General features: G+C 44.0%; 1 protein-coding gene across 1 annotated transcript in view; it reads left to right on the top strand.

The window, feature by feature from the left end:
* The window catches only part of LOC122790520 (lysine-specific demethylase 3B-like), a 1,645,389-nt gene that overhangs the window by 1,201,520 nt on the left and 416,181 nt on the right, over positions 1-27,688 (top strand). The gene's annotated exons all lie outside the window — the stretch shown is intronic.

The raw sequence follows: 27,688 nt of genomic DNA, 5'->3' as shown, positions 1-27,688 counted from the left end.
ATTTTGGGATGTTACTGAAAAAATATAGTAAGTGGGTTTAGTTTAATTAAACAGTGTACTTTTCAATTTACAGGCCATAATTTAATTTATTTTCAGGTAATCCAGATACTGGTAGATTGTATACCATTAGACTTAATTAGGGAGAGCTATCATTCTGGGGAAACAAGCAGCCCTAGTTTCAGTGAAAGCTTTGTGGTTGCTTGCAGGTAGGAAGTTGCAGGATGTTGATGCAATGTGTTTTATTTATTATTTTTAACACATTTGTCATTTCAAAGCATGGTTTTCTTTGATGCAAAAGAAGGCATGACTGAATGAGCCATATAATGTTTAACTGACAATAATGGGATAGAAAAATTATAAGTGATGTATAATGTTTGCAGCTACAGTTGTTTCAATGATGTCTGTGATGCATAACTATTTTTGGGCCTGTGTCCCACTTTTATTTTTCGCTTTGTCCGGATTTCTTGCTCTAAGGTTGAGAGGTATGGTTCCATACTAAATCAGAAGTTGTATTTACCTTGGAAGACTTTTCGGCATAATTATGAAAAACAGATCCTTTTTAATATCTCTGCTTATTTCTAATATAAACTGCCATGTAACCTTGCAAATAACCTTCTTATTAAGCTAATTTACTTCTTTTGGAATTGACAGGTATGATTCATCTGTTCAGACATAAGCATAGAGTGCTAATGTGACTTTGATTTCTTGCAGCAGTCTGTGGTTTACATAAGCACAATAACTTTTCTGTGTTTCTGGGTGTGTAATCATTTTAACAGTTTTAAAGATGTTTTCCAAAAATAAATAAGTATATAATAAATAAATAATCCTCTCTACACTTGGAGCTATTGACAAAGTCTGGGAATTTGTTATTTTTCAAAAGCGAAGGTCAGCATTACAGCTCGGTAAACTGTCAGTCTGTGATTAACTTCTGCACAAATTAAAATGTCTGTCAAATGGCTTTAGATTGGAAGGAGGTTTATTTTTATTTATTTTATTTTATTTTACATTTGTTTACCGGGAAAGTCCGACTGGGCACAAGTCCATTTTCAGCGGAGGCCCGGGGAGAAAAGCTCCAAAAATAACACAAAACAATGTAATACAATACATGAGAGAGAGAGACAGCAAATTATGGATGTAGTACTCATACAATATGGCAGAGATTACATTTCATAACAGTGAGAATCATTGAGATACAGAATAAACTTAAAAACATTTTTTTTACAGTTATAATTACAGCAAGGCAAATATCAATGAGTTAAGTTTTTAGGAGAAAGCCGTTTGTACATAGCTGAATATAATTTTGCAAATGGAATTCTTAGTTAAACATGCCCCTCTTCTTGGGCAACTAGATTTGAGTAACCCATATTAGATCTTAGCCATCCAGCTGGGAAAGGTTAATATGTGTATTTTCCATCTGGTTTGATGAAGGCTATGCTACTTACCCAAGGACTACATTTATGGCTATCCATCCAGCCATCGTGTTGCTGAACTACACTGTTTGATAATGAGAAGAGCTTTTTACAGAAGTTGAAGGTTTTTGTGTCAAGAACCTGTCCATAAAAAGTGGCTTGTTTATGTTGCAGTGAAAGCTGTGGTCTTTGTAGTAAGCGTTTTAATTATAACCAGTATTTCTGAGGTAGAGGAAGTCTGTTAAGGCAGGATCTTTCTTAGCCTGGAAAGCAAGCCAATGATGAAATTTAGAGGGGCCAGTGAGAGACAGAGGAAAGCATGAAGCTTTTTAGTCTGTTGGGATAACCAAGTGAACTTAGTCCTTTGACCTTTTTTGTCAGAAATGATTGTAGTCTTTCTTTTGGAAGGGTGTTTTGCTGAGGCACATGCCAAAAGGGGCATTGCACTCAATGGCTCTTGTAAAGGAAGAATACAGGGATATTATTACCGCCTTGTCCCTGGATGGGAGACCCTTACTAATGAAGTGGGCCATGTAAAAAGCTTTCCTTACAACAAAGACAACATGGTGGTCAAATTTCAGGTTTCTATCAACCTGGGTGCCCAAGTACCACACAACCTATTGCGTGCTTACAACATTGTTATTAATGTGATAATTTATGGGGACATCACACTCCTCAAAAGGGAAGATCAAAAATAGTGTATATATATATATATATATATATATATATATATATATATATTAACAAAGATGTTAGAGTTAACTGTTAGATTAGAGAATTAGAATGAGAATTAGAATTTTAAGGCAAATATTAGGCATTTATTACATTTATTCATTGTTCAAATGCACCTACAGTACAGCCAGGAGGTTGACTGTGGTCTTCCGGAGCAACAAAAGAGTTAACTATATGATATGCATAACTATTTGCATATGTGCACCCACATATGCAAACCTTGTATTGGCAAAGTGGGAAGAAATATATGTATTACATTCGGTTTTTAGTAATTATTGGTCATTATAACGTCGCTTCCTGGATGATATAGTCATTTTTTGGATGGGCGGTATGGATAAATTTAATGAGTTTTTCGAGTATATAAATCAAACTACCGAATTTTTGAAATTTACCTATACCACATCTACGGATTCCCTACAGTATTTGGATGTTTAAGTTTATAAAATTAATAATAAATTGGAAACTAAAATTTATAGGAAAAAGACATTTTGTAATTCCTTTTTACATTTTACTAGCGCACACCCCTCACATTGTAAAAAGAACATAGTAAAGGGACAATTTGTGAGTGGTTGTCGTATGACTAGTTTAAATGAAGATTTCCACATTGAATGTGTTATTTTGGAAAGAATGTTTTACGAAAGGGGATATCCTACAAATTTTGTGGAGAATATTAGAAAAGAGGTGGAAATGGGTAGAACAACAAAATTTAAACATATAAAAGGAATTGGTATAGACAGGACAGGAATGACTATAAAGAATAATACAAATGGAAGGGACGGTGTATATGAACAGGCCTTAATATTGGAATTCAATGTTTCCAACTCTAGGATAAGGGATTTATTTATGAGAGTGTGGAGCAATTTTTCATTTTATTCAGATATTGGCAATATTAGCAAAATTACTCCAAAAGTAGTATATAGAAATTCATTGAACATGAAGAAAATTTTGGAATCTAACAGTACAGGGAGTAATGATAGTCTTTATGGTACTATCAGTGGGCGTAGGAATAATGGAACTTAAAATGTGGCCATTGTAAGCAATGTGAATTTGTAGTAAACAAGAGTGAGGTATACCTTAGTAGTAGGGGAATGGCTATTAAAAGCAAAGGACATTATAATTGTGATACACAAGGAGTGGTATATATTGCTTTATGTGGAAAGTGCAGTTCTTTTTACATAGGTAAGACAGAGAGAGTCCTGAGGAGGAGAATCTATGAACATACATATGAAATTTCAAGACAAAAGGAAACGAATGCTCTATATAAACACACTAGGGAAATGTATAGGCTCAAAGTTTGCATTCCTTATAATAGAACAAGTGAAAAGAGAAACAAGGGGTGGATTATGGGAAGAATGGCTCGAATATAAGGAGTTATGGTGGCATATTAAGTTGTAAGCCACAAAAACCCCAGGTTTGAATGAGCACATCTCATTAACCCCCATATTAAAACTAAAAGCTGGAAAAGTTTAAATTGAACAGTAGGTGGCGATATTTTTACATCTCTAATGCACATTATAAATACGAATGGGTATAAAACAAAAATAATAATAAATGATTAACTCTCCGTTCATTCATGTATTTATATATTTTTAAACACATTGGGGGAGATAGTGACAATGAATTTTATTAATGTTTGTATGTGGAAGGATTTTAACAATATGTATATAGTAAATGAATTTGTTAGTTTTTTAAAATAATTTATTTTTGATGTGTGTATTTAATATTAATGAGCTGTGGTAAGCCTGATTCGTTGATACAAGATGCACTTTACTGATATAGGTGGAATTATTTTTTTAAAAATATATTTAAATGTCCTTAATTAAATTAACATGTTGTATCTGATGAAGTCCAATTGTAGTAGTGGACGAAAACGCAGAGTAAACTAAGAGCATTAATGTATGTGGAGTTTGTTTACGTCGCTGTGAATCATTAAACATTATTTGTGTAATCCATCAGCTGGTGCACTTGGTTTCACCTTCCTTGCTTTGGCTTGTGGTTACTGGTCGTTTTGAGCGTTTTGATGCTTTTTGCAGTTAACTATATTGATATATTTTATATGCGGCCCCAAGACCATTTCTGTTCACTCAACGCGGCCCCAGCAAGCCAAAAGGTTGGACACCCCTGCTAGATAAACTCAAAGGTACTGCTGCTTAATGCTAGGAGGCTAAACAAGAAACTGCACTCCCCTGAAGCACTTTTCACTTTAGAAGATGCAAACGTCTCTGCAGTTACTGAGACATGATTCAGTGGTGCAAAATGCACCCTGGCTATGCAGAGCTACAATGCCTTCCAAATGTTCAGACCGTAAATTGAGCATGAATATAGCAAAGGAGGAGGTGTATCCATCCTCATTAAGGTTAAGTGCACCTCGGGACTCATCTAACAGTATGACTCCCTTGAGCTACTTCATGTCCAGGTAACTATAGGCAAAGCTCCTTAGCACATCATAGCTAGCTGTAGGCCCCCTACCATGAAACATGAAAAGCATGCCAAGTACCAGGACTTCATGGAGTCACTTGCCGTACAGCTGAACACCGTACTCATGGGTGAATTTAATTATCATACCATCGACAGGGAAGTATGTACGACTAACATGCTGGCTCAGAGGTTCTTGCACTTTGTCAATGCAAATGCTCTGGAAAAGCTAGTCAGGCTCAAATGTCCTGCACATAATACTAACAGTGGAGAGCATCTCTCTGCCCTGTTTGATGTCCTCTGTGGTAAGATTGGAACATGAGTTAGTATTGTTCAATGTAATTATAAGACCAGATACCCCATCAAGCTGAAAAATGCATAAGAATTTTTCAATGACGCATTTTGCACAACTAAGTGATGGTATAAAGTTTCAACGCCCCTTCAAATGCAGATAACATTGACTCCTATGCAGAGGGGTTCACCTATGCCCTGTATAACCACTTAAACAGTTTTATAGAATCAACTGTACCTAACCAAATTGAAACCAGGTCTTGACAAAAAACAAGCCACCCTGGGGGACCCATAGTATAATCAGGTTATACAACAAGAGAAAGAAAATAATGTTCAAGAACAAGAGGGAACTGAGTCAGCTAAAGAAGAAATCCCTCTGTAGCTTAAAAAGATTAGAGATAGTGAAGTCCTTCAAAGCTAATTACGAAGCAAAATTAAGCTCCCTAACTAAGGATAATCCCAAAGCATTCTCTAACTGCATCCAGAATATAAAAGGAAATACCCAGCTATGTGCTGAACTGGTTGTAGCTGGCAACACCCATACTCAGCTGGAGGTAATATCCAGCCTGCTAGCTGACAGATTTGGAAAAAACTACACCCCCTGTTCCCTCCAGTCATCCCCCAAAGTAATACATGCCACTATTCTCAGCCTCATCTCTAAGAGCAGGTCATCTCGGCACTCTACCAAGGTCAAAAACACAGCATCAGTGGGACCAGACTACAGCCTTAGTTGCTTTTTAAACAACTTAAACATAACCTAGCATTCCCACTTGGGTCCCTGTTTAACCACAGCATGTCAACTAACTGTTTTCCGTTGCAATGGAGAACAGCAGCAGTAATCCCCCTGCACAAAGGGGGATAATCAACCGACCCAGGGAATTATAGGCCCATAAACTTGACTTAGGGTCATCAGTAAGGACATGGAAAGAATCATCATGGACTTTATTATCAAGGAAATTGGTAATCTCCAAACTCTGGACTCAACCAAGTTCAGATTCATTAAAGGTAGATCTTGTCTGTTAAACATGGTTGACTTTGAGAAAGTCACCAGGGCCCTGGACGAGGAAAGACAGTGCATGACACTTGTCTTGAACTAGCCAAGGCATTTGAGACAATCCCCCACTCTGGTCTTACAGAAAAACTTTCCCAATTTGAAATTAATCCCAACATTACCAAATGGGTAACCAACTGGCTTACCGACAGGACACATACTGTCAGAGTGGGTGACTTCATCTCTAGCAAAACACCAGTCACCTATTTACTGGGTCCCTTATTGTTTGGAGTTCATTTCTCAGAAGTCTTGGTAAACTTGGATGGCTTGTGGCTGACCAAATTCACTGTCTATTGCAAATTGGGAGCAGTCACTGAGTCCTCCAATCATCATCTTCTTCTTTCGGTTGTTCCCATTAGGGGTCGCCACAGCGGATCACCTGTTTTCATTTCCTCCTGTCCTCTGCACCTTGCTCTGTCACACCAACCACCTGCATGTCCTCTCTCACTACATCTGTGAACCTTTTCTTAGGCCTTCCTCTTTTCCTGTTACCTGGTAGCTTCATCCTTAGCATCTTTTTCCTCCAATGATGTTAATATACTGCAGACAGCTTTAATGCAGACATATGGTTGGTGCCAAAGCCATGGGTTAAAGCTAAATGCAAAAAAAAAAATGCTTTTTTATTTCCTTTGGGAAATCTGACATCCCTGCTAATTACATTATAGAGAGCACCCCTGTAAGTATAGACCCAGTGGTACGTGATCTGGGTACTCAGATTGATAGCATGTGGACTTGAACCACCATGTATCCACAGTAGTAAGGAAATCCTCCTGTGTGGCACATCTTATAAGTAAAGGCAACGCCTCTAGATCTATGGAAGTTATAATTCCATTTTACAGTGGATATAAAATGTGTACACACCCCTGTTAAAATGCCATTTTTTTGTGATATAAAAAAAGTCCACAGTATATAATTTCAAAACTTTTCCCACCTTTAATGTGACCTATAACCTGTACAATTCATTTGAAAAACAAATCTGTTAGGGGAAAAAATATAAATCAAGAAAATACAATAAGCTGGTTGCAGAAGTGTGCACACCCTTAAACTAATACTTAGTTGAAGCACCTTTTGCTTTAATTACAGTATTCAGTCTTCTTGTGCAGGAGTCCTTATCAGCATGGTACATCTTGACTTGGCAATATTTGCCCACTCTTGCTTGGAAAAGCACTCCAGATCTGTTCGATTGCGAGGGAATCTCTTGTGCACAGCCCTCTTCAGGTCACCCCACAGATTTTCTATTGGATTTAGGTCTGGGCTTTGACTGGGCCATTCCAATACTTAAATTTTCTCCTGGAGAAGCCATTCTTTTGTTGATTTGGATGTATGCTTGGGGTCATTATTCTGTTGAAAGGAGAAATTCCTGTTCATCTACAGCTTTCTAGCAGACACCTGAAGGGTTTGGGCCAAAAGTGACTGGTATTTGAAGCCGTTCATAATTCCCTCCACCTTGACTAAAACCCCAATTCCAGCTGAAGGAAAGCAACCCCAAAGGATGATACTGCCACCACCATGCTTCACCATGGGGTTGGTTTTCTTTTGATGATATGAAGTGTTTTTGTGCCAAACGTACCTTTTGCAATTGTGGCCAAAAAGTTCAGCCTTGGTCTCATCAGGCCATAACGCATTTTCCCACATGCTTTTGGGAGACTTGATGCATTGTTTTGCAAATTTTAGCCAGGCCTGGATGTTTTACTGTGTAAGAAAAGGCTTCCATCTTGCAACTCTACCTCATAGCCCAGACGTGGAGAAATACAGGGGATTGTAGTAACATGTAGTACACAACCAGTACTTGCCAGAAATTCCTGCAGCTCCTTCAGTGTTGTTGTAGGTCTCTTGGCAGCCTCCCTGACCAATTTTCATCTTGTCTTTTCATCAATTTTGGAGAGACGTCCAGTTCTTTTCAATGTCACTGTTCCGTATTTTCTCCACTTTTTGATGACTGTTTTCATTGTGTTCCATGGTATATCCAATGCTGTGAAATTTTTTTTGTACCCTTCTCCTGACTGACACCTTTCAACAATGAGATCCCTTTGATGATTTGTAAGCTCTCTGCGAACCGTGGCTTTTGCTGCAGCAGGCAACTGACTAAATGTCAGGAAAATCCTACTAGGACAGCTGAACTTTATTTGGGGTTATTTAGAGTCCCTTTAATTGATGGGCAGGTGCGCACCCAGGAAGACTGAATGCTGTAATTAAATCGAAAGGTGCTTCATCCAAGTATTAGATGTTATGTTGTCCTATCTCCCCTTCATTCTTACTGGATGGGATCAGAGCTGATCCTCTGCTCCAACTCGGCCGAATACACTAGCTCGAAGTCTCTAATTTGACTGGCAGAGTAGCTGTCCCATCATGCAGTGATGCAATCTCCAGATCTTGTTTGCTGTTTTTACGAGTTTGGATGTTCTCTTATTGGCCGTGGCTAAGTTTTTGTCTTTTTGTTAATCTTTCCATATTTAGTCTTTAGAATTGCTTAGTTTAATTAGTCTTGTGAGTGCTGTGCTTTTCATAGCCTTAGTAGCTAATTTATCGCTGTTGCTGTGCTTCTTGCTGGCAGTCATTTTTTTCACTAGGCCTGTATTATGTATCCCATTGCCTTTAACTGTATTGGTGTGCTTAAATTGTTATAGTTAGTGCGTTAATTAGTTAGCTTAGCTCGTTTAAGTTAGAGAGCGAACTGCCCGTTTCAGTTAGAAGGCTAGTAGTAGTGTATTCTGTGTGTTCCTTTCTGACAGCTAGGTCCATTTAAATTAGAGGAGTTTGTCCTTGTTTAGTTGAACCCCCTTTAGCTTTACTAGACGTGCTGCATGTGTTAATAAATTTTCTGGTCTAGACTTGTTTTCTGTGTGATTTTTTCTTAGTCTTATAGTTTTAAGATTTCTTCATCTCTACCATGTCCAAGGAAACTAGGGAGAAGGAACATAAGCCTTTGGGCTTAAAGAAATGTCAAAAGTGCTCCCAAAAAATGTCCATTATGGATGGACATAGTATGTGCGTTTACTGTTTAGGAGCAATCCATCTTCAGGAAACCTGCACATTTTGCCACTCCTTTAGCACCCGTGTTTTACAGAAGAGGAAAAATAAACTGATCGTCAAAGGACTCTTGAAACCGACCTTTGAGGAAACTACAGAGTTCTCCGTCAACCTCTTCCAGTAAGTCCTCTTCCTTTACAAAGGACAAACCAACCAAAAGGCCATCTAAAATTTCTCAAGCATCGACCTCGGCTCCACTGCCTTCGAAACCAACAGAGATGATTATCATTGATAAACTGTTCTTCGGCTCCACGTTCTTAGAGCCAAACAAAGCTGTGACTGGGAGCCAGTCCATTGAACTTCTGCTGGTCTCCCCTACTTTGAGAGCTCCCATACTGGAGAGATCTCGTTCACCAACCCTGTTCTCCATGTCTTTTAGGAACCTGTCTGATGATGACGTGAAGAGGGTGGTGTGCAGACTATTGTCATTGCCAGCGCTGGCAAAATTGTTTTCTGCTCCATCCCAACAGGTTTTGGAGCCATCTAAGACTGTTACATCCACTGTTGTTCATCCTCTGAGCCAAGCTGGATCTTGGGAGCTGGAGTGCCAAGCACCACTTGCTATAGACCATTCGGTTTTGAGACCCCTTCAGGATATTCCGGAACCGATCTCTGCTCCCGACACTCTTGGTGCCATCCGTGGTGTCTAGGAGCCGTAGCTCTCCAGTTGTCCCCAAAGGGGATGCTCAGACCCGAGCTTATTTGTTTGAGTCTACCCCTCAGTGCCTCTGAGCTCTGCTCCTAAATCAGCTTCAGAGCCGGTCTCTCTGGAGCCGGGGGTTTCCTCTTTTTCCTCTGAACCAGGGGTGTTTTCTGAGCCGGTGGGTACGGCTTTCGAGTTGATGTGTGCTGATGTTCTTCATCTCACATTGCTGCAGTCCTTACATACGGGTAGTCCGCTGTCCTCGGTCGGCCCGAATACCAAAGTATTAGGCTGACGTCGGTCAAGGCGCTTAAAACTGACATCAGGACGTCAGGGTACAAAAGCGCATGACCGACGTCATATCCTCAGTCTTTTTTGCCGCATGGTCCGATGCAGAAGCAGCGTTGCAAGTGCCGTTCGGCGTTCTGAAATTTTTCGAGTTTGGAGTTTCAGACCGAATCCAAGTTGGCTAAGTACCCCGTTGGGGAATATTTTGGTTTTTTCTTGCCTCAGTGTATTACCGGATGTCAGAAAAAGTGAATAACTGTATTTCTTGTGGGAAACAGATACCGCATAGGGATTATCATTCTTTGTGCATTCCTTGTTTGGGGCCTGAGCACGACGTAGTCGGGTGTCGCTTTTGTGCTAGGTTCAATAAGCGCACTATTAAGCGAAGGTTAGATTGTGCTAGGCTGGTCTTCGGTAAGCGGTGCAATTATAATATGCCGTCGGATTCTCCGGCGCCCGCTTCCACGAAGAAGCGCAAAGACAAAGCAGTTAAACCCAGGCAAGATGAGTCGTCCGTTCAAAGCACTCAAAGAACTCAAAGCAAAAGAAACAAATAACTGCTGAGACTGCCTGAACCCTTTAGTTCTGTCCAAATAATATCGCAACTGCCTGTGTACATCTAAAGTGTGCAAAATCTTTTCCCCTTTATTTTGGGGATTTGCATAAAAAGTAGGCAAATGAATAGTTTGGTTTAAAGCCACACTAGAAACCACTTTAGGCATAAAGGAAGGATTAGTACGTAAAGATACCCTATCCTTATGGAAAATTAAGAAAGGCTCAACCGCCATAAGGGCCTGCAACTCAGAAACCCTTCTTGCAGAGGTAATAGCCAACAAAAAAGCAGTCTTCCATGATAAAAACTTTAATTCAGTAGTAGCTGCAGGCTCAAAAGGTTGTAGAGTGAGTTTCTCCAACACAAAATTGAGATCCCAAGCAGGAGTAGGAGCTCTTCGTGGGGGTCTTATATTCTTTGCCCCTCTAAGAAATTGCTTGAACAAAGGATGAGAAAACAATGGTGGGTCACAATCATAGTGAGCGAAATTGCTGCAGCATGAACCTTAATAGAAGAGAAGGACAAACCTTTGTCCAGTAACTCAGTAAGATATTGAAGAGCCACACTTAAATTAGGCTCAGAAACATCAAAATCCTTTGCTGCACTCCAAAATAAAAATCTCTTCCATTTATCTGCGTACACTTTCCTTGTACTAGGCCTTCTAGCTTCCAAAATAACATTCAAAACTTGCTGTGGAAGTGGAGGCCCACTATGGTTCAAAACAGAATATGCCAGGCTGTTAGGTGCAGAGAGTGAAGCTTGACATTGAGCAAATGACTGTCCTCCTGAGACAACAGGTGTGGAATCGAAGGCAAAGGCCATGGAGGCTTCCGTGCCAGGCTTCTCAGTAATGGGTACCAATGCTGTCGAGGCCAATCTGGAGCTATCAAAATCATCCTTGGCTTGTCTTGTCTGGCCTTTAGTAGTACCTTTGGGAGGAGAGGCAGAGGCGGAAAGGCATACACATGAAGATTGCTCCAATTGAAAGAAAGAGCATCCACTTTCCAAGCTGTGGGATGAAACCTTTTGTGCAAAACTTTGGCAGCTGGTGGTTTAGTGGAGAAGCGAACAGATCTATGTCTGGAGTTCCCCATGACACTGTCAATTTCTGAAATACATGAGGATCCAATTTCCACTCGTGGGGATCCATAATTTGTCTGCTCAACACATCTGCTAAGGAGTTCTGTGCTCGGCAGAAACCTTGCCTGAAGATTTAGCTGTAAACTGAGAGCAGTCTCCCACAAAATCATTGCTTGCCTGCATAGAGGATAAGAATGTGTTCCGCCTTGCTTGTTGATGTACCACATGACAGTTGGGTTGTCTGTTAGAATCAACACCTGCCCTGGAAGAAGTAAATCCTTGAAAGCTATTAATGCAAACTGGACTGCTAACATCTCTTTCAAGTTGATATGTAGATGTTGTAGTCTGGCAGGCCACTTGTCTTGTATCCACTTTCCATTCAGATGAGCTCCCCAAGCTTTGTCTGAGGCATCTGTCGTTAGAATCTGACTCGCCTCTGGCCGGGTCACAGAGAGTCCCTTGTTTAGGTGACATTCCTGAGCCCACCACAACAATTCCTTTTGAATGCAAGGTATTATTTGAATGACAGTGTCCAAATCCTGGCAGTGCTGTGTCCATACAGTTTTGAGATACCATTGTAGCTTCCTCATATGCAGTTTGGCATTGGGAAGCACCAGAATACAAGATGCCATGAACCCCAAGGCTTGAAGGACTGTCCTTGCAGTCAGCCTGGACTGATGAGACAACTGATGAAAGTAAAGGGAAAGATTCATTTGTTTGTCCGGGGTCAAAAAGGCCATCTGGGATGCTGTATTCAGTCTCACACCCAGAAAGCACATGTCCTGAGAGGGTACTAGACTGGACTTTATTTCGTTCACAGAATACCCCAGGCATCTTAGCACTGCTATCACGTAATCCAAATGATGAAGAAGCTCGTCCCTTCCTTGAGCCAGAATCAGGCAATCGTCCAAATAAGGATAGATCTGTATTCCTTTTAACCTGAGGAAAGCTATCACTGGAGCCAGAACTTTCGTGAACACTCTGGGCAGTAGATAAGCCAAAGGGCAATGCAGAGAACTGATAATGAGAAGTCCCAGCTCGAAAACGCAGATACTTCCTGCAACTCAGTCTGATAGGAACATGAAGATAAGCCTCCTTGAGATCCAAAGTTACCATCCAATGATCTTTGCCCAGCAGAGGTAAAAGCTGCTGTAACGTCAACATTTTGAACTTGGGAATGTCCAGATAAGTGTTGAGGATAGATAAGTCCAAAATTGGTCTCCACGTGTTCCCTTTCTTTGGTACTAGGAACAGGCGAGAATAAAATCCTAGGCCCACTTCTGGCATAGGGACCGGCTGTATGGCCCCTATTTGGAGTAACAGAGAAATTTGCTTGTGAGCCTCTATTCTTTGTTGAGGAGGAACGTCTGGCATGCCTTTGAAAGGAGGCAAGGTATGGAAATAAAACCTGTAACCGTGGTGTATGATATCCAATACCCATCTGTCTTGGGTAATTAAACTCCAATTTTCTTTGAAAAGTGCCAACCTTCCTCCCAAAGGTGCTGCCAGACGAGAAGGCTCTGGCAGCTGAAAAGGTAGGTCATTGGGTCTGTTTACGAAAGGACTGACCCCTGCCCTCACCTGAAGACTGTGCAGGAGAACTCCCTGTTCTAGGCCTGAAAGAGCCCTGAGCTCTGCCCCTACCACGTCTAGATCTACCCCTAGACTGGGAATCATAAGAAGGATACGTCCACCCCTTAGTAGGCCAATTTCTACTAAACTTTGGAGGCTGAACCTGCAAAAAATCTCTAACAGTCTGCATAGACTTAGCCTTGTCTTCCATTTTCTTTAAAACTGCCTCAACAGGAGAACCAAACAACACATCAGATTGTAAAGGAGCATCTAAAATCCTTGTTTTAACATGGTCAGATAAATTCTGATCCCTCAGCCAGGCGTGCCTGCGAAGAACTGACCCAGTGGCAGCCACCCTAGACGAGGCCTGTACAGCATCAAAACCACATTGCAAAGAATGCTTACCCACCTGTTCAGAAACATGTACTAAATCTTGTAACTCTTTACAATCAATACCTTCTGCCAGAGCATCAACCTTAGACTTCAATTGTGAAAGGAGATAGTTTTGGTATTTCAACATGTGAAACTGGCAATTCAAAGCCCTCATAGCTAGAGTGGAAGAAGTATAAACTTTCTTTCCCCATCTATCCAAAGCCCTGGCCTCTTTATCTGTAGGAACCGGATTCTTGACAACAGAAGCCTTAACACCTTTAGGCCCCTGACTAACAGTTTCTGGGTCTGCCCTAGGACTCTTAAAAAGATACTTATGAGCTTCAGGCACCCTGTAATACCTATCCGGTTTAACAGGAGCAGGAGGCAAAGAATCAGGATTAAGAGAAGCCTCTGTAAAAACATCTTCCACCACATCCAAAACAGGAGGTATAGCCAAAGGCCTATGCTGGGGTAAAAACAAAAATTCCCTAAGCCTTTTCCTGGAATCAGAGAAGTCCTGACCTTCCCACTTAAAATGCTCCCTCATGGAATGAAGAGTTTCTGAAAGAAAAATCCTCAGGAGGAGAAGCAGAAGGAGTAGAATCATCCACATCAGAATCAGAATAAGGAGAATACTCCTGCAAGTCTTCAGCGAAGACTCTGAAACATCCGAAGCCTGCTCAAAACTCCCTAGCTCAGGCTCCACCCTAGGTCTCTTATCAGGAGGGGGCAAAGAACCCCTAATCAAAGTAATCAAATCTTCTGCCATTATAAGCATATGCTTCTTGGGCACAGTTCCTGAAGAACTAGGGGTGACACCAACTGAAGCTAAACCTGGCCTGCCTCTGGGAGAAGCCTTGGAAACAGAAGGAGAGGGCCTAACCACCCTAGGAAGGGAGGGGGGTATAGTAACCTGAGAAGCCCCTTCAGCCTGACCTGCCTCCTGAGAGGCCACATCCTGCAATAACAAAGTCTCTCCCTGGGATCCCAAAGAAACCTCCGGTGGAACCACCGGCTCCACCGACACCTCTAAAGAACCGGCGTCCGGTACGGACGGTTCTTCTAGCCTAGGCTTAACTGCTTTGTCCTTGCGCTTCTTCGAAGAAGCGGGCGTCGGAGCATCCGGCGGCATTTTATAATTGCACCGCTTCGAAGACTAACCTGGCACAATCTAACCTTCTCTTTATAGTGCGCTTATTGAATCTAGCACAAGAGCGACACCCAACAACGTCGTGCTCAGGCCCTAAACAAGGAATACACAAAGTATGATAGTCTCTATGCGGTATCTGTTTCCCACAAGAAATACAATTATTCACTTTTCTGACATCCGGTAAACCACTGAGGCAAGAAAAAACTAAAATATTCCCCAACGGGGTACTTAGCCAACTTTGACTCTGTCTGAAACTCCGAAATCGAAAAATTTCAGAACGCCAACCGGCACTTGCAATGCTGCTTCTGCATTGGACCATGCGGCAAAAAAGACTGAGGATATGACGTCGGTCATGCGCATTTGTACCCTGACGTCCTGATGTCAGTCAAATGCGCCTTGACCGACGTCAGCCTTATACTTTGATATTCGGGCAGACCGAGGACAGCGGACTACCCAAGTGTAAGGACTGCAGCAATGTGAGATGAAGAACATCTCATGGAGACCCATTCTGGATCTGTCAATCTTGAACACCTTTCTAGAGATTCCAAGATTCAAGATACTTACTCTACAGCAGCTACTTCCAATGCTGTCCAAAACTGCATGGATGGTAACTTTGGATTTAAAAGAGGCATATTTACACATTCCCATCAGGCAGGAACGCAGAAAATACCTCAGGTTCAAGGCCGGATCGAGGCACTTTAAATTCTCTGTGCTGCCCTTTGGATTGTCTACTGCGCCCAGGGTCTTCACCAAATGCCTGGCTCCAGTAGTAGCTTACTGCAGACTCAAGGGAATTCAAATTTACCCTTATCTGGACGACTGTCTTATTCAGGCAGACAGCAAGTTCCTGGGATTCACTGTAAACATAAAGTCAAATTTGACACCCTCACAACAGATAATTTTTCTGGGCGCTTCTTTAAACACAACAACCCAGATGGCATTTCTGACATACGAAAAAACAGTTTCTGCTGGCTTCAACTTTCAAAACCTTGGCAACTTTAACTCGGCTATCTGCAAGGAGATTCCTTCAGGCTTTGGGTTACATGGCCTCCTGCATCCTTCTCGTACCATATGCAAGACTACACATGAGGAAAATACAGTGGTACCTAAAAAGTGTATGGTCTCAGCATTGACACAGTTTAGACATACTGATCTCCGTCCTGCCTTGTCTTCAAAAGGAATTCCTTTGGTGGTCCAAGGCATGTACTCTAAACAAAGGGAAACCCTTCTGTCTGCCTCCTGCCACTCAGATTCTAACCACGGACGCCTCGGATTATGCATGGGGACCCCATTTTCAGGGCAACTGTCTGCAGGGCCTTTGGACAAAGGATCAGAAGCACCTGCATATCAATTTAAAGGAAATGTTAGCCGTTCAGAAAGCTCTAATGGCCTTCAGGAATGTTCTACAACCAGGACAACTACTGATACGGACAGACAACACCACAGTTATGTGGTACATAAACAAGCAAGGGGGATATCATTCCTACCCCCTTTGCAGACAAGCCATGGATCTATGGAACACAGCTGTAGCTTGCAGTCTGGACCTTCAAGCTCAGTTTCTACCAGGGAAGCAAAACTTCCTGGCAGACAGTCTAAGCAGAAACCTTTCGGATCCACACGAATGGATGCTGGACACCAAAATATTCAGGATGATAACAGCAGTCTGGGGATGTCCTCACATAGACCTCTTTGCATCCCACCTCAATCATCAACTACAGATTTTTTGCACCAGGACTTTCCACGAACAAGCTTGGAAAGTGGATGCACTATCATTCAGTTGGAGAAACCTCTCGGGATATGCCTTTCCGCCTCTTCCTCTTCTTCCACGGGTATTATTAAAGATCAAACAGGACAAGCCCAAGATGATAATCTTGTTGGACTCAAATTGGCCTCGACAGTTTTGGTACTCCACTCTGAAAAACCTATGTCTGGAGCCCCCTTGGGTCTTACACAGACTCCGAACCTTCTGTCCCAACATCAAGGTCAGGTTCTACACTCCCATGTCAGCACTCTCAGCCTGGCGGCCTGGTTAATCCAGGGCCTTTGATTCCTTCTCTACTACCCAAGCAGGTTATGGATGTCATTTTAGAAGCCAGACGTCCTAGCACTAGAAAATCTTATGCAGGAAAATGGAAAAGATTTTGTTCCTGGATGCAGGCTCAGGATTCTGATCCTCTTCTTCCGAACATTCCTTTGATTTTACTTTACCTGACAGATCTCTTACATAAGGGTCGCTCTTTCTCTTCCATTAAGATACATGCCTCTGCTATTTCCGCTTATTATAATACAGACCCTTCAATCTTTTCCCACCAGCTCATGAGACAGTTTCTCAGAGGAGCTAAGAACTTAAGACCTCCTAGATCTCCTCCCATTCCTGCTTGGGATCTCAGCTATGTTTTGGAAAAGCTCATCTTACCTCCTTTTGAGCCTGCTGCCTCTAATGACATCAAGTTTTTATCTTGGAAAACGGCCATCCTGTTAGCCCTGACCTCTGCCAAGAGAGTTTCAGAGTTGCAAGCTCTTATGGCTGTGGAACCTTATATTATTTTTCATCAAGACACAGGGTGTCTTTGAGGACTAATCCTACATTCATGCCTAAGATGGTTTCCAAAGTGACTTTAAATCAAATTATCCACTTGCCAACTTTTTTCCCCACTCCTCAAAATAAAGGGGAAAGGATCTTACATTCCTTGGATGTACACAGACAACTATGTTTTTACCTGCACAGAACCAAGGACATCAGAAAATCAGAGCAATTGTTAGTTTCTTATGCTTCAAGTTCCCAAGGTAAAGCCATTTCAAAACAGACAATTTCTAAATAGATTGCTCATGGAATCAGATTTTGTTATTCACACCATGGAAAGCAAATCCCAGGGAGTATACGGACTCATTCCACCAGAGCTGCTGCCACTTCTGCTGCCTTCCTCAGGGGAGTTCCTACCAAAGACATTTTGGAAACTGCAATTTGGAGTTCAGTGCATACTTTTTCAAAGCACTACAATCTACCTCTCTACTCTAAGTCTAGGGCAGGCTTTGCTTCTGCAGTCTTGCAGGGCCTTTTAGCCACCCCCTTCTACTTTGACCACCTCCCTTTCATTCTGCTTTGGGATTCTACCCTACAGTCATGACTGCAACAGTGAAACACGATGAACATAGTACAGTTGTGTACACCTACCATAAATGTAGATGTTTGAGTGTCTTCACTGTTGCAGTCTGCTCTCCCTCCTGTCCCCTCTTATTTTTACTTTTGTGTGGTTCCTTTTTTCACCATTCTTCTGAGGTGTATTTGCAAAGGATATGGGACCTTTCTCATTTTGGGACTCCTGACATCTGGGGCAAGAAAAACTGGAGAACATGGCATCGTTTGTCAGCTTTGTACTCCTGGCGCTGTGACGTCAGGGAGCATGGTTGAACAGCCTATGCCGGACCCAGACTTAGGGATTCTGGCCGACCGAGGACTGCCTGCCGGCAGGGGAGAACCCTACAGTTATGACTGCAACAGTGAAGACTCTCTAACATCTACATTTATGGTAGGTGTACACAACTGTACTTTGTTAGACAAGAGTCATCCAAAAAGTCCCTGCAGACCAAATAGGATTTGGAACTTATTCAAGATTCTTTTTAGTGCCAGAAAGAACAGGGGACTGGATCTCAGCAAACTGAACAAATCTGTCAAAAAGTGCAAGGTCCAAATTGTGACACCTGCAGTCAGTACTTCCCTTAGGGAAAGATTATTGAATGTGCTCAATAGACCTTAAAGATGCATACTACCACATAAAAATGGACAGAGCATCAAGGAGTCATTTAAACTTCTGGCTGGGAGCCAGTCATCAGTTCCGAGCTGTGCCCTTAAGTCTCACTACAGCCCCCAGAGTTTTCACCAAATGTATGGCAGTAGTAACTGCTCACTTGAGACCTCTTGGATCCAAGTGTTTTCCATACCTGGACCACTAGCTCCTAAATGCCACCACCAAGCATCTACTTCAACAAGTCAGGGATGTGACATTGGAAATTTGTGCTCAGCTAGGGATAAGTCAATTTGCAAAAATCTCCCTTGTTGCCCTGTCAGTATATTACCTTCATAGGTGCAGACCTAGACACCGTTTCTATGATGGCACGTCTTCCACCCGACACAATTTCTGCCCTCAGACAGCAAATACTCCACCTGCTTCCCAAGGACAAGGTGAAGGCAAAGGTAGTCCTGAAACTTCTAGGAACCATGGCTTCAATCATAACTCTAGTTCCTCTCGCCAGATGCATATGAGAATCCTTCAGTGGCTCCTGTTTTCTCAGTGGTTGCTACAAGAACTTCCTATGCCCCATCTGATAAGAATAATGGAGTCATGCAAGCGGGATCTACGGTGGTTGACTCAGTCCAATCATGTGACCATCGGGAGACCCTTTATTCCACAACATCCTGTTGCTACAGTGAATACAGACACTTCCCAGATGGGAGGGGGGACATTATCTGGGAAGGGCAATCCAAGGCATATGGCAAGACCATGAGGCCCATTTGCACATCAGTGTTCTAGAGGTAAGAGCAGTGCTTCTGGAATTGCAGGCACTCCATGACTCTTCCACTACGGACGATTGCAATCCAGTCAGACAGTATGTCGGTGGTATGGCACATAAACAAGGAGGAAGCAAATCATATACACTTTGTTGAGAGGCTCTGAGAGTTTGGCAATGGGCAGTAACTTCCCAATGCTTTCTAGTAGCAACGCACATCCCGGGGAAATCCAGCGTGATAGTGGACAAGCTCAGCAGGGCAATATTAATGCCTCCTGAGTGGTCTCTAAACCAGATCGTAGCAGAAGAGATTTTCCGGAAATTGGGCCAGCCTTGCTGCAGTCTTTTTGCCACTTTCATGAATACCAAATGCAGCAGCTACTTTGCCCTAATTCCCCCTTCTGAAGGAGACACCGAGATATGCTCTTGTTCACATTTGGCCCTCGGGACGACTTTATGCCATTCCCCTGTTTCCCTTAATACCCATAGTCATCCAGAAAGCAAAATCCTTCGGAAGCAGGCTGATTCTCATTGCCCCATATTGGCCTAATCAGATTTGGTTCCCCTTCATCTGGCCTCATCTGCAGGAGAAGCCGTGGGTTCTGGACCCAGTTCCAGACCTTCTGACCCATATGTTAGGAACACTACATCCTTCTCTCCACACCCTCAATTTAACAGCATGGCTGCTCCACTTCCAAACTTAGGCTTCAAGACTTCACTCCAGCAGTCAGACACATTTTGATATCCTCTCATAAAGATTCTTTCAGAGAATTATGTACTAGTAAATGGAAGAGATTCTCCTGGGCATAAACCAGAAACAGTGACCCCTTTTCTGCACCAATTCACTTGATTTTAGATTTTCTTACTGGAGTATTCCAACAAGGCTTGGCTGCAGCTACAGTTAGAGTCCAACTGGCAGCAATTTTAAATGTCCACATTGGTGAATTTTCTCCTAACCTAATGTCGCACAGATTGTGTAAAGCATTCGTAAAAGGAATTTCTTTATTGAGACGACCTTTAAAAGAACCACTTCCTTCTTGGGATTTAAATTTTGTAGCGTCTCATCTAACATTGCCGCCATTCGAGCCCCTCCTCATCTTGTGACCTCAAATTCCTTTCATAGAAGACTATACTTCTAGTAGTGGTAACCTCTGCAAGAAGAGTGTCAGAGTTGCAAGCACTATCAATCAAGCCACCTTATTTGATTTTCCATAAGGATATAGGGTATTGCTAAGAACTAATCTGTCATTTGTACCCAAGGTTTGTTTTCAATCCAATCTAAACCAATCTATCGAGTTTCTAGTATTTTCAGTCATAACAACAAGGCAGAGTATAAAGTCCACCAATTGGATGTGCATAGACAACTCAGATTCTATCTCCATAGAACTAAAGATTTCAGAAGATCAGCCCAATTGTTCATTTCTTTCTCTGAAGCAAAAAAGGGCATGCCAGTTTCAAAAGTCACACTTTCAAATTGGCATTCAAATTGTATTACTTTTATATACACTTTCAATAATAGAAATTTGCCATTCAAAATTAGAGGTCACTCAACCAGAGCATTGGCAACATCCTCTGCTTTCCAGGCCAGAATGTCAGTGGACAGTATTTGTGCTGCTGCTACATGGGAAAATCCTCATACATTGATTACTCATTACAAAGTTGATTTGGCCTCCAGGGACAGGGCTTCATTTGGTTCCACTGTCCTCAAAGGTGTACTCCCGTGAGCCACCCAGGAAAAGATGCTAGGGATGCTTTCCCATCCAGTAAGAATGAAGGGCGAGATGGACAACAAACACTGAACATTATGGTGAGTACATGACTTTTTTAAGGGTGTGCACACTTATGCAACCAGCTTATGGTACGTTTTATTTTTATATTTTGCCCCCTAACAGTTTTATTTGTTTTTAAATTGAATTGTACGGGTTATAGGTTACATTAAAGATGGGAAAAGTTTTAAAATTATTTATTGTGGTGTCCTTTTTTTTATATTGCAAAAACCTGGCACTTTAACAGGGGTGTGTACACTTTTTATATCCACTGTATTTGACTGTCTTCAGACCAGTAATTGAGCACAGTGCTTCCTTTTGCATGTACCTCACCAGGCACCTGCAACAGTTGAAGAGATCACAGAGGTTTCTATCCAAGAATTGAGTGCACAAAGCAAGTCTTGCATGGAAAGACTGAAAGGCTTGTCACTGTATTCAATCTCCTACAGATTGCTAATGGCTGACTTGTGTCTGGCTTTCAGGACTGTCTCTGACCCGGCCTTGATGGCAGTGCCACACATTCTTAAATCAAACTGCAGGAGGATCATTCATTCCAGGGATCGTAACCAAGCCTCTGACTTGAACAGGTCATGCCGGAGCGAGAGAGAAACATCTTCCAGAGACTGACTGCAGCCTCTCTGGAACAAGTTTCCAGTTGACATGAAACAGAACCCCTCCCTGACCCTCTTCAGAGACCACCTAGATTAATAGTTGGGTGACCACAAAATCTGAAATAGTTAACTTCATTTGGTCGTCTACCTGTGGGCTTCGGATCCAGATTGGATCCGAAATGGTAGATGTTCATGTTTCACTGTTGCAGTCATTAAATTTGGTTATCTGCCTGCAGGTAGCCCTCAGCCGGCCTGAATACCAGAATCCTGGATTCCTGCGTCAGCCGCTCTCTTCCATGACATCAGGTCATCAGGGGTATAAAACATGCAGCTGACACCATTACAACAGTCTTTCTAGCCGCGCAAGTGCCGGTAGGCAGACTCCTGAAATTTTCGTTTTCGAGTTTCAGAATCAAAGTCTTCAAAAAAGCTAAGTACCCCGTTGGGGATCCTTTATCTCGCTCTTAACCAATTTCACTAAAAGTTAACAGTTGTCTTACCTGTGGAAAGCAAATACCTCAAAGGTTTTCCTTCGTACTGCATTCCTTGCTTGGGCCCAGACCACAACGTCTCTCGCTGTCTGTTTTGTGCCTTATTCAATCTCTGAACTATTCGTTGTCTGTCTATTTTTGCAGCAAATTATTTTGGTACTCAGTTTAACTATCCAGAAATGGCTGCCATAAGCCATCTGACTATCGATATTCTGAAAAAACATAAGGATAAAGACGGAGACAGACTGCATAGGTCCAAAACTGCCGACAACGCTTCCGTTAAGTTAGTCGCCAGTTCACCGGTACTCAGTGAGGCACTTTTGCAGCCCCTGATACCCGCTACTTCAGATTCACAGGCCTCTACTGAGAACCATTCGGAGTCCGGTATGCCGCGAGATGCTTCTTCGACTGTGGAACTTGCGGATGTCTCTACCTTTGATGGGTCCGGAGCCGCTGTGCAGGTACCAGCTTCTGAGGGTGTATTCAGGCCTACAGATTTGCATTTTAAACCGATGCCTTCTTCATCCAGGCCTAAAACTCGACCCATGCCTAGAAAACCAACGTCCAAACCGCATGGTCAGGCCCATATGCCTAAAAAACAAATGCTTAGAATGGCTGAAAGACCTTACTACTTTAATTTGGGGAAGCCAGCCTTCCCCCTCTAAGAGACCTAGAACTGATTTTCCTTCTGATACTTTGATCAAGATTCTGTTACTTCTGATGTTATGTGATCCTATCTCGCCTACATTCTGAATGATGGGTTCGGAGCCGATCCCTCGGCTCCGACTCGGCACGCTTATGCCAAAGAGCGAAGTCTCTTATTGGCTGAGCTTACTATATCCCAGGATGCACCACTACCAGTCCCCCAGATCTCGTTTGCCGCTAACCTGCGAAGACGTGGTCTCGAGCTGGCTGGGCTGAGTAGTTTTTATTAACTAACTTTTCTGTCAGTTTTTTGCTAAATTTGCTCACAAAAGCTGTTTTAACGGCTATCGCTTATTTTTGTGTACGATTGGATTGTAAAATTGTTGTGTGTGATTGGGTTGAGTTTGTTTCGGCCCCCCTCCATCCAGGGCCTTCCCGGACTATCAACCCTTAATATTTACAGGGTCTCTAGTGTTCTATAGTTGGTTTAGAGTTCCCTGTCCTTTTTTTTTCAGGAAGTGTTTGCAGTAAGCTTGGCTTTATCATCAGCAAGAGTTTAGTTGTTTACTTTCCTGTCAAAGTGAGTGTAACATCATGTCTCAAACCCCTAGGCCTTCGGGCTTTAAAAAATGTTCGAAATGTGGGTTTAAAATGTCTATCACAGACGATCATTCGCTCTGTGTATATTGTCTCGGGGCAAAGCACTTGCAGGAGTCGTGCAGTGTATGTCACGCTTTTTCCTCAAGGGTCCTCCAGGAGAGGAAAAATAAATTGATTCTTAAGGGGTTAGTTAAACCTTCCTTTGAAGAAGCCTTGGCATCCTCTCCTGCTCCGGCCAAAAAGAAAAGGGCTTCGGTTCCGACCAGTCCGTCGGATCCGACTGCCAAGAAACTTAGGCAGGCCTCTCCTTCGGCTCCAAAGACTTCGGAGCCGAGGTTGGAACGGTCTGCCTCGATGCCACCAGTATCGACTCCTCTGGCTTCGGAGCCGATGGCTGGGGCATCGAGAGGCGGGTCACCTTCGGCTCCGCTGCTCTCGGAGCCGACAAGGGTCGCCCGCTCAGACACTTCCTCCTCGGCGCCGAAGTCTACCTCGGCACCGATGGAATCTGCTGTGAGTATTCCCTCGGCGCCGATACTCATCGAGTCGCCTCGGAGCCGGTCCCCTAGCCCTTTGGGGCCGATGGAGAGGCCTTCTCGAACCCGTTCTATTTCCTCTCGGTCTTCGAGGATGTCGGATTCTGATATAGACAGGGTGCTACAAAGACTGTTCCAGTCCCCAGTCTTCCAAAAATTTGTTTCGGTTCCGACCCAGCTGGTTTCGGAGCCGATGACCTTGGCCCACCCCATTGCCATTCCTCCTCCGACGGCTTTGGCTCCGTCGGAGCAGGTGCTGTTGGAGCCGGTGGAGATCTCAGGGTCGGCTCCGACCCTTACTCCAACCCGGGCCTTCGGGTCCGAGTTTGGTACGCGGACTTCTTCGGCTGGACCCGGGGGTGATGTTTCGGGACCTATGCTTTCGGTTCCGAGCCTCCCCCTCGGTGCTTCGGCTGCGGGACTTCCGTTGGCTATCACGGCTCCGGAGTCCGGACACTCCCAGGATTCTGGGGGTCCGGCTTTCAGGGCCATGAGGAGTGCCTTGGCCAAGTCCTCTTCGGCCATCTCTCCGCTTTTACCACCACCTTCCCTGGGCCCGGAGACTGCGTCTATGTCAGTTCCCCTTTCCGTAGCCAGCGGAGCCCGAGGCCTGAGGTTACCCCAGTGGGGTTCCCTCCTCCTGAGGGTTCTTGAGTTGTCTTCAGAGGAACCCCCAAGGAAGAGATCGTGCAAGAGGAAGCACGTGGACTCCCGAGTCTATTACATCGGACACTGATATGGATGATGCAGAGGGGTCCCGAAGTCGTCCTCGGATGATGTCTCATTTGCAGACATCTTAGAGATCCTCAAACAACGAGGCGGCTGGATATCCAAACCCCACTCTGCTGACGAGTCAGTGCTCCTCAAGGCCTTTGGGGCTCAGCCCTCCGCCTCCTGGGTGTCTTCGACCTTCGACGAGCTTCTGGATTTAGTTTGTCAAGGCGTGGGAACATCCAGATACCGTGGAACCAGTCCCTTCTCGTCCAAATAAATTTTTATCTGCCCCCCCCGAGAAGGAGTTCCTTACTAAAGGCGTGGCTGTAGATGCCATGGTGGTGGCATCTGCTACACAACAGGACGTGGCAGAGGCTTCAACGTCCATCCATCCTCCTAATAAGGAGTCTAGGAGTATGGATAGGTACGGGAAGCGCACCCTGACTTCAGCGGCCTTTACCTTAAGGTCTCTGAATTATTTGGCACATTTTACCAGGCTTCAGAGGGATCTGGTCAAGGAGTTGTCAGATTCCTCTCGGTAACCTACCTGAGCAGCTAGCCCAGTCGGTTAGCTCTCAGTTGGCTATCCTTACGTCAATTTCTAACTCGTCCATGAGGCTCATTTCCTATGCGGCCGAAGGGGCGGGTAGAGCGGCAGGCACAGGCGTGGCTCACGTGACAAGCCTGGCTCCGCTTGTGTCAGTTCTGGAGGCCTTCAAGTCTTCCTTCGCCGACGCTCCCTTTGATGGGTCCTCATTGTTTGGACCCAAGGTGAAAGACACCCTTACCGCTGTGAGCAAGAGGGAAAACGTTATCTGCCGTAGGTGCCCGTTATTCCACTCCCTTCGGCCTTACCCCAAGGCCAAAGGAGGGGAAAATGTGGTTCGAAAATCTCGCAAGTTTTTCTCCCAACAGCAGGAAGATTCCCGTCCAGAGGCAGAGGGCGGGAAATTTTTCAGGAGACGCCGTCCCAGAGGCGGCAGAGGGCCCGCAATTCTGGAGACCGCGAGTCCTTTCGTGGCTCTTCAGCCTCCCACACGTCATGAGGGATTGCCCGGCTGTGCTGCTCGAGCCAGTCGGGTGTCGTTGCCAAGCACCTAAAAGCCTGGGAGTCAATCACTCAGGACAGATGGGTGCTTCGGATCATTGCCGGAGGTTACACCATCCCATTCAAATACTCACCCCACCGTCCAAGAGAATCCCGGACCCACCACCCAGTCAAAGGGAAATAGCAGCCGCAGAAGCTTTAAAGCTGCTAGAAAAGGAGTCATCCAACCGGTCCCCACAGACCAGATCGGATCAGGAAATTACTCCAGGTTCTTTTTAGTGCCAAAAAAGACAGGGGACCTGAGACCAATATTGGATCTCAGCAGATTGAACCAATCCGTCACGAAATCCAAATTCCGAATGGTCACGTTACAATCCATTCTCCCGTTGTTGGAGAAGGATGTTTGGATGTGCTCCATAGACCTCAAGGACGCCTATTATCACATACCGATACATCAGGCGTCCAGAAGGTATCTGCGCTTCAGCCTGGGAGTCAGTCATTACCAATTTTGTGCTCTGCCCTTTGGTCTCACCACAGCCCCCAGGGTGTTCACCAAGTGTTTGGCAGTAGTGACGGCTCACCTGAGAAGTCTTGGATTCCAAGTGTTTCCCTATCTCGACGACTGGCTCCTGACTGCCACCACCAGGCATCTACTAATGGACAACCTCAAAGCCACCATCTCCTGGGTGTTTCCCTAGGGATTACATTCAATTGGTCAAAGTCTGTCTTGCTGCCCTCTCAACGCATAAAGTTTATAGGAGCAGAGATAGACTCAAGATTGATGCGCGTCTTTCTTCCTGCCGAAAGGATCCGAACTTTACAGGGCCAAGTTCAAGCTCTGATCTCGAGATCCAAAGCCCCAGCCAGGATGGTCCTACAGGTTTTAGGCTCAATGTCTGCCACGGTTCTTTTAGTTCCTCTAGCAAGATTACACATGAGGATTCTTCAGTGGCTCTTGTCAACTCAATGGTCCTTTCAGGATCTTCCCCTCAGTCATCACATCATGATTACGGAAATATGCAAAAGGGACCTTCGCTGGTGGCTTCAGACATCCAACTTGGATCAGGGAAAACCCTTTGTTCTCCCCCCTCCAGTGGTTACCCTGACGACAGATGCCTCCCAGATAGGGTGGGGGGGGCATTGTCTGGGCAGGCTAGTTCAGGGCTCCTGGCTTCCGGACGAAGCTCTTCTCCACATCAACGTGTTGGAGATGAGGGCTGTACTTCTATCCCTACAGGCCTTACACAAGTTTCTTCCTCAGGGCATCATCGCCATCCACACAGACAACATGTCGGTGGTTTGGTATCTGAACAAACAAGGAGGGACCAGGTCGTATCCCCTTTGCAGAGAGGCCATGAGAGTGTGGGAATGGGCTGTAGCTACCAACCGCTTCTTGGTAGCGACCCACATCCCGGGAAAGTCAAATGTATTGGCGGACAAATTAAGCAGGACAATTCTCTCTCCTCACGAATGGTCTCTAAACCGCACAGTAGCAGCCCAGGTTTTCAAGAGATGGGGAACGCCGTGCTGCGACCTATTTGCAACTCCACAAAACACCAAGTGCCAAAGGTTCTTCTCCTTGATGCCACATCAGGAAGTACCAGCCATGGATGCTCTAGCACAACCTTGGCCAACAGGGCTTCTTTATGCCTTTCCTCCAATTCCACTCCTTCCCAAAGTTATTCAAAAAGCTTCTCAACTGGGGTCTTCAATGATTCTGATTGCCCCATACTGGCCTCGTCAGATATGGTTTCCTTACTTGAAAAAGCATGCAGTGGACGATCCGTGGACCTTAGACCTGATTCCGGATTTTCTAATCCATCAGTCGGGACATTGGCATCAGTCCCTTCAATCTCTGAAATTGACAGCTTGGCTCCTCCACTTCCAACCTTAGTTAGAAGGCACACACTAGACCCGGAAGTTGTTCACATTTTATCTTCGGCCCACAAACCCACCACTAACAAATTGTACCTCAGTAAGTGGAAGAGGTTTGCTATCTGGGCTCAACTCAAGGGCTTAGACCCTATCACTGCTCCTGTCCCAGAGGTTTTGAAATTCTTAACATCCCTGTTTAATCAGGGATCTTCTGTCTCAACTATTAAAGTCCAACTAGCTGCTATCTCTAAATTCCATGAATCCACGGATCCTCCTTTGATGAGCAGCAGACTATGCAAAACGTTCA

This window comes from Protopterus annectens, chromosome 16.part0 (assembly GCF_019279795.1).
Source record: "Protopterus annectens isolate FY-2018-M chromosome 16.part0, PAN1.0, whole genome shotgun sequence".
Classification (NCBI taxonomy): Eukaryota; Metazoa; Chordata; order Ceratodontiformes; family Protopteridae; genus Protopterus; species Protopterus annectens.
Note: the sequence above shows the minus strand (reverse complement) of the source record. Positions and strands in the feature narration are given on the sequence as shown.